Raw genomic sequence first — 7780 nt, forward strand, 5'->3', positions numbered from 1 at the left:
AAGTAGGGCTTTTCCACGGCTCCACGGCTTTCACCAAGGTAGGTACAGTCAGCTTTGGTCTATCATTTTCAATTGCAATTTAGAATAAGTAAAATTGGACTTTCTTGCGTTTCAAGTGTGAATGGGGCGCGCCTGCCTTTTCGGTGATTCAAGCCCTAATCATTTGTCAATTTTGGCTCTTTCGAAAGCAACCACTTCTATACTTTCAAGGGTTTTCTTATATTTGGGATTTATTTGGTCTTAGAATATTGTTTTATTAACAGTGCAAGAAACGTTTATCGGAAGGGAATATTTATTTTAGCAAAATTACAATACTTTTTGTTTAAATTTCCCTTACAGTAAATGTTCCTACATTGTATAACCAAGATACATTGTATGAAGGAAGACACATTGTATCACCAATATTTAATTTAGCAAAATTACAATAATTTTTGTTTAAATTTCCATTATAGTAAATTAGTTGATACATCTTTATCACGGTTCTCATTTATGTGGCTACCACAATGTATCAACGTGTCTTTGAAATAATCCACCAACCTTTTGTTGGTAGTTTAATAATTGAAAATTGTAACATAACAACACATTTTAAATAGTGGCATAAAAAATAACAGTCATAGATAAAGAAACAGTGTTAATTAATGTACATATAATTATTTTCAGAATTTCATCCAATGGTTTTCTTTAAAAATTGCCATTTAAAGAAATCCATCATAGGTGAATACTAATAAACATTCGGGGAATTCTTCCTATGAATCGTCATTACCTCGCTGTGTATCCGCTGTGGCGGCGACGTTGCCATTTTTGTCTCTCTCCGAAAATTGCAATAATTTTCACCTTCTTTCGTTATAACAAACGTTTATTTTTATTTATACGAGATGGTTTTGGTATTAGAAAGTCATAACTTGCCATTGGGGAAAGATAGATTCCTCAATTCTTTTCGTTTCCGTTATATAAAGCGAAAAGTGCTTTAAACTACACAGAGATACATACGAATATGATTTTGAAGTTCTTAAAACTAATATTACTTTGTTAATAATTGAAGCTTTATTTAGCACTGGTTTAATGGAATTTGTTAATGTAAATTAATCGATTTACAGGTAAAAATTATAACAAAAGAAGGTGAATGAGAGAGATGGTACAAAGGGGGGTAAAGAGGGGGTGTTGAAGGGTTAATTTGCATTATTCGTTTATGCAAATTGACCCCCAACATCCACAATGATGAAAATTATTGAGGAAACCCAGTAATTTTCAGAAAAGCATTCATTGGAAGAATTCCCTTATTTTTTTGATTTCTTGCACAATCCGGCAACACTGTACGACACCGGGCCCAAAGAGGGCCCGGCAAAGAAACGGACGCAACGCAAAGATACGTGGAGAATAAACCCTCCAGGTACCTTGACGAGGAGTCGGCCTCTCGACCGACCCCTCTTTGGGGGTCTTAACCCAATTGTTAGATCCGGCAGAACAACAACGACCACAAGCCGGAGTCGCCCCCCGGTGAACGGGCAAACGGAGGAATCATCAATGGGGCCAGCACCGATGAGGCCTTCGTTCACGACGCCCCCCGAAGAGGTGCAGCAACAAGTGCCGCTGTCGTTAACTGGTCCAGATCCCGAGGGAAAAGACGGCGACAGCCACCGAAAACTTTACTAGTCTAAGTTCTAGGATTTTGCGAGGAGACGGTTTTTTACCGGTGGTTCCATCTGCGGCCACGATAGGAATCGAACGGTACCGAAGGGCCATCTCAGAGGGAGCTGGTGCTGATCGTCACAAGTCGGAAAGTCAGCGAAAGGGAAGGTCCCAGACGGCAATTCGTTGCAATTCAATTCGACGCAATCGTCGGGAACCACCCGTTCTATCCTCACAACGTAACGAACAAAGGATTAATTCCTTGTTCTTGAATCAAAAACGGATCAATCCACTTATTTCAAGAGGAACGATCCAGATTCAAACGTTTAGAGGGAATAAAGATGACAAAAACGTCGTCGAAAGAATGGGGGTTCCAAATGGGGGGCAAAATGGGGGCCGAGACGGAGGATCGGAAAAAGGGCGTTAAGGTACATCAGGTAAGAACCCAAAATAAAACTTTAACAGAGAAGAGAACAGGAAAATTTGGTTCAGGTTAGCAGCAGCAACAGCAGAGGGGCACCAGCAGCAAGGGGGCACACCATTGGAAAGTGGCTCGATATGGTTATCGAGGCTGCAGGTAGTGAGGGTGTCACCTACACACGGTAGGGGGCGACTCGCTAAAATAGGTAAAACGTAGGGTTCACAGGGCGCAGCACCTCAAATCGTGGGGACCTAGAAAGAAGATTGGCACCACCAACTTCAAGTTTAAGGTTCTCGAAGAACCTTAACGAGCAAGCAAGCAAGCAAGTGGTACAAGGAAATTTTGGGCAAAAATTTCCACATTTGCCTAAATTCGCTCCTCATCAATCAATTCACACATCTAGCTTTTACAAAAGACACACTTTAACACATTTTCAGTAGGTAGGTAGGTTTAGCTCGACCAGAACTTTGACTCGAAAGAGTCTGAGTGACTAAAGAAGAGGCAGGATGTCATCATTTGCCCCTTTTAGCAAACACTGAACACGTTTTATACACGGGTTCAATTTGACCAGATCAAGGGGGGCCAGGGATACATCGAAGTTTCATCGGCATGGACTCTCTCAGCAGGAACAGGGAGTTGGTATTTGTTAATAATTTTTTAGTAACTTTTTTTAGCAGCAGAAATGGCATTTGGTAAATTCGTAAGGTACATTTGGCGTGAGCAAGGTAAAAAGGAGCAGAGAGCAGAGAGCAGAACTTGTCGGAGAAGAAAATATCCAAGGTAAGCACAGAAATTTGGTTTTAATTTGAATATCGAGTGCTTATTTCCAACAAGGTACAAGTCTATCATACAGCAGTAGTGTCTCTATACAGGGAACTAATTTAAAATTCAAAATACAACAGTTATACAAAGTGTGTATTACATTAATAACTGAATTTTTTAATTGAAAAAGTAGGCATTCATCCATTTTAACAATAAAACATCTTCAAGGTTAGTTATATAGTTTTTTTTTTAATTTTATAGGAGAAGTAAGAAGCTGTAAAATATAGACAAATAAAAGGAATTATTTTTTTTAACTTCAAGTTTTTATAGATATTATTTTTTCTTTAAACAAATTATAACATGTAGGATATTTCCTTTTATTTCTTACACAGCTATTTTAACAAAAACCATTATTTACAACAAGTAGATAGTTTCTACTCAAATATAGTAAAGTTCAACGTAGAGAGAATTTTTACTTGTATATTATTATTTTGGTAAACATATACACATTTGTTTCAGAGTTAGTCCGTAAAAAGTTTATCAAAGGTACGATTCAGCATGGATTTTAAAAAAATTATAGAGCTCAACAAAGTGCACATTTTCATAAAAAATGGCCTGGTCAATGTAAAATTTAAGGCCTACTGTGACAGTTTTCAAGAGCAAAATTTTAATAAATCGTCAATATGACTTGTTAAAATTTTACATCCACCAGGCCATTTTTGATGAAAATGTGTAGTTTATACAGCTCTATAATTTAAAAAAAATCGGGGCTAAACCGCACAATTAATAAAACTAATGCAAATTAGGGGACAGGTTTAAATGAACATTTTTTCATAAAATATGAGAAAATATGTGAAGGAACCTTCTCTTAAAATTAATGATCTCACTTAACTTGCACCCAACATGTATATATTTTTAAATACTCGAATACAGTGTATTTCCTAAAGGTAAGGAAAATGTTTTATGCGAAATTTATCAAAACCTACAGCTACAGTTTCCCACCGGATTATTTAAAATGAATTAATTTTAAAATTTCCTAAAACTGTTGAAGAACAAAATACTTAAAATTACTCAAAGAACAATCCAACCCCTAACTACTAATTCACCTATTATTATGTAGGACACACACCGTAAATATACACATTTGATTCTGGAGGTAAGATCACCTACATTATTACCAAAACGTCCAGTCAAAAAATAATTTTAATTCTCTTCTTCATTCCTTTAAATATTTGCATCGTTTGCATCGAAGTACCAAACACCCTGTAGATTTACAGTTTGCATTAAGAAATAATTCCAATACTTCACTTTTTTCTTTTTGTTTTGTAAATGCACAATTGTTGATACAAGCCTTTTTAGGTTAACCAAAGGATATAGAAAAATGAGGAGGAGGAGAAGGAGGAGAATACGACGGCAGCAGCAGCAGCACAAAGACAAAAAACAACAGCAACATAACTTCGAGACTCTGCAGTGGATAAGGAGGATTTAAACAAGAACAGAAAGAAGATTTTCTCACAGTCGATTCACGTCACCTACAGAGAAGAAATATCATAGGTACAAGATCGTTCACACCATTTGACAATAATTTTCCAGTAATTTCAAAACTCATCATAGTATTTTGTAAAAACGTAACTTCAATACTTTAATCTCTCTAACGTTCAAGTCGATTACAATACGTTCCACAGAGTATCTGATATGGCGTGAACGACCCTGTATTTAAGTTTAGATTAAGCATTTTCCGGGGTAGTCATCATTCGAGTTAGCAACGAACTTTTAAAGAACGGATCGGGTAAATAATCCTCCCTCACACCCTCACACAAGGGGCGAGTCTCAAGTAGGAGTTTTCTTTTTCTTTTCTTAATACGAATCTTCAGGTTAAATTTATTAGAAATCCGAAATATCAAAAACAACTCAAAACGACTTCTTTACGACTCCAAAACAATCATTCCGTTCCATACTTTTTAGACAAGACACAAACTTTTATCTATCGCGACATACGAACTATTTTAACTAATACAAGTTTAGTCCATTTCCACAAGTTTAAGCGAAAACACGATCTTTACAAAATATCACACATTAAGGGTCATTTAAATAGTTTTGAACTTTTTAACTTGAAATTTTAATGTGAATTAAAAGAAACACTTCACAAACTCACTTTAAAAATGATTTTTTTTTAATTATTAAAAATAGGGTTTTGGCACCATACGAAACAGTGAGACGAACAAGACAACTTTTAAACTTTTTTTTTGTCAACATTTTGATGGATGGATTAGCAGGATATTTGGGTGGTTTTTGAGATTTCTCTTAACTTTTCGAAGTCGACATCGCGACACAAATCGAAAACTCCCACTCAAGACGTATTTCGCATATACACGGTGTAGCGTCTGGTATTAGTTGGCGAACTGGTATTAGTTGGCGAACCTCGGCTAACCGGAGATGTTCGAAAAGTGACTTTTGCAACGATAACTCGGGCGTTTCTTAGCATATTTTAACGAAATTTTGCAGTGACGCATAGCTCGATTAGGCTAACATCTAACATTCGCCAAGGTTCGGGAAACGTAAAAAATGGGAGCCAAAGCACACGTTTTCCTCGTAACTTTTTCTTTTCTAATTTTTTAAATTGTTTGGCTCTCTAACAATTCACTCGGTCGTTTATTTATTTGGATTTCTTCATCATAATAATTTAGATTCACAAGTTACTTTACAAGTTACCTTAGAAAATATGTCAGTTTAAGATACCTTCTCTAACAGAACCAGAACGATTTCATTTTTTTTTATATTCAAGTCGAGAACGTAGTTTCAAAATATACATATACACACACATATTTGCCAGGTTACTATTACATTTATCAGGTTATTATTAATTTGCCAGGTCACTATTATATTTTTCGGGTTACTATTACACTTTTCGGGTTACGATTACATTTGTCAGGTTAATATAATATTTTTCGGGTTTTTCTTTTAATTTTTTTCATGAAACGGTTTAAAGCTACTCATATCGAAGGGTACTAGTAGCAAGGACGAGACTATTAGTTCTCACTTTTATATAATTCACGTAACGTAAAACAAACGTCCTTCTATTTTTGTAATTTATTATTTTTTAATTTTTCTTTTTTAATTGAAAGCTATACGTCACTGCAAGGTTTCATCAGGGTAAATTCAGTAATTCAAAAGACATTCGAATAATACCGTCGATTACACGATTCGAAAAGAAACGACTAAGACACTTTAAGCGGCAATCCACCAAAGGGTATTAGTAGTGTTGAGTCACCAATCTAGATTTTTAGAACAATCGCAACGAAAAAACCGCAACCCATCACTCTTCCTTTCTTTCTTTTTTTGTTCCTAGGAAATCGGTAGTCTCTTCTCTCAGGTCATTCTTTCTAATCTTCCTCTCTAGTTTCGTTTTACACGACGGGTTCTATTCTTTTTCCAAACCCAAAACCAAAGCATCCAAATCAGTGATCTATTTCGGATTGTTTTTGAACTATTTATCGTAAACACGTCAAGTCGCCGACACACATTTATTTATATTTCTCGTATAGATTCACGGAACATCTCGGTTAAATTGGATATCGAAACAAATTTATTTTTAAAAAAATGTACATACAAGCAAGCAACACGAGTCGACTTCAAAGTTAACATTAACCTAATCTACGCAAATCTCCGTTAACTAACTCATGTTAAAAAATGTTAACCAAGCAAAACGGTTCTAGAAATTACGGATTTCAAATAACTATTCAAAATTAACCAAGATGACTTCCAATTTCAGGTTACATTCAATCTCGCAACATTACGTAATTTTACAGTTTTGTTTCTTTACTTTTTCCACATTTCACATAGTGGTTCAAATATTATTGCAACATAACTTTCCGTATGAACGGTAAGAATTATCAAAGGGACAGTTTAATTAATCATATACGTCGACAACTTAGCGTGTTTATAATAAATAGGGAAGAGAAGAACATTTAAAAAAAGTGACCTGGCGATAAGTGAACGGAAGGTGACGAGTTTAATTTTTAAAAATAATTGAAACACGAGACGATAGGCAATCGACCATCTTTGGGGTGTTCAGTTTAGATTTTGGATAAAGTAAAAACAGCGATCTAGCCGAGGTAGCGGTAGCGTGAAGTGCGTCCGGGTCAGGATAGGGAAATTGGAAAGATAGAATTTAGGATTAGTGACTTTGTACAAACTAGGATTTTAAAGTGTCATCGTCGTTTTTCTTTTAACTAAAAAACTAAGACCGTAAAGAAAGTGTAATCAACAGGAATATCGTTCGGGAGCGGATCGATACATTACGCGATTTTCGACACACAGGGTGATTTTAGATAAGTGGGGGACAGGCAAAGATCTACAAAAAAAAACATTCAAAGTCTTCTTTATTTTCGGGAGCTCAACTTTTCTTTTTTTACGTAATTTCGTTTTTCCCAAGTCGCCTTCACCCGTCATTCGGGGTCAACTTCATTTTTCCGAACACGTAACTTTCTTTTTGGAGATTCGAATTCTTCATCGACAGTACAAATGTTTTTCGCTAAAAGTAACGAAATTCACAATAATAACAGACACTAAAAAAAACATTTGATAAAACTTTATTAATTTTGTAGTAAATTAAAATTTATCACAAGAAAAATGAGTCCAACAGACGTCGGTTGTTTACGAAACGATCGTTTAGTATTTTTCAGCATTTCAGTCGTAAAGTTTCGACAAGAGTTTTTTTATTCGAATTTTCAGGTCTTCGGTACTCGACCATAAACTACTTTTTTGTTCAACGATCCCACAAAAAAAAATCTGGTGATCAGGCGAGCCAGTTAACTTCACTAACATGCCCAATCCATCTTTGTGGGAAAGTGCATTTAAAATTTTTTCCACATTTCGTAACATAAGGAGCGGTAACTTTTCTTTTTAACAAATTTGATAAAATTGGACTCTAGCGTTCGCGAGATAAGAGTTTGGTATTATTTATTG

The sequence above is a fragment of the Euwallacea fornicatus genome, chromosome 38, assembly GCF_040115645.1.
Source record: "Euwallacea fornicatus isolate EFF26 chromosome 38, ASM4011564v1, whole genome shotgun sequence".
NCBI classification, from domain to species: domain Eukaryota; kingdom Metazoa; phylum Arthropoda; class Insecta; order Coleoptera; family Curculionidae; genus Euwallacea; species Euwallacea fornicatus.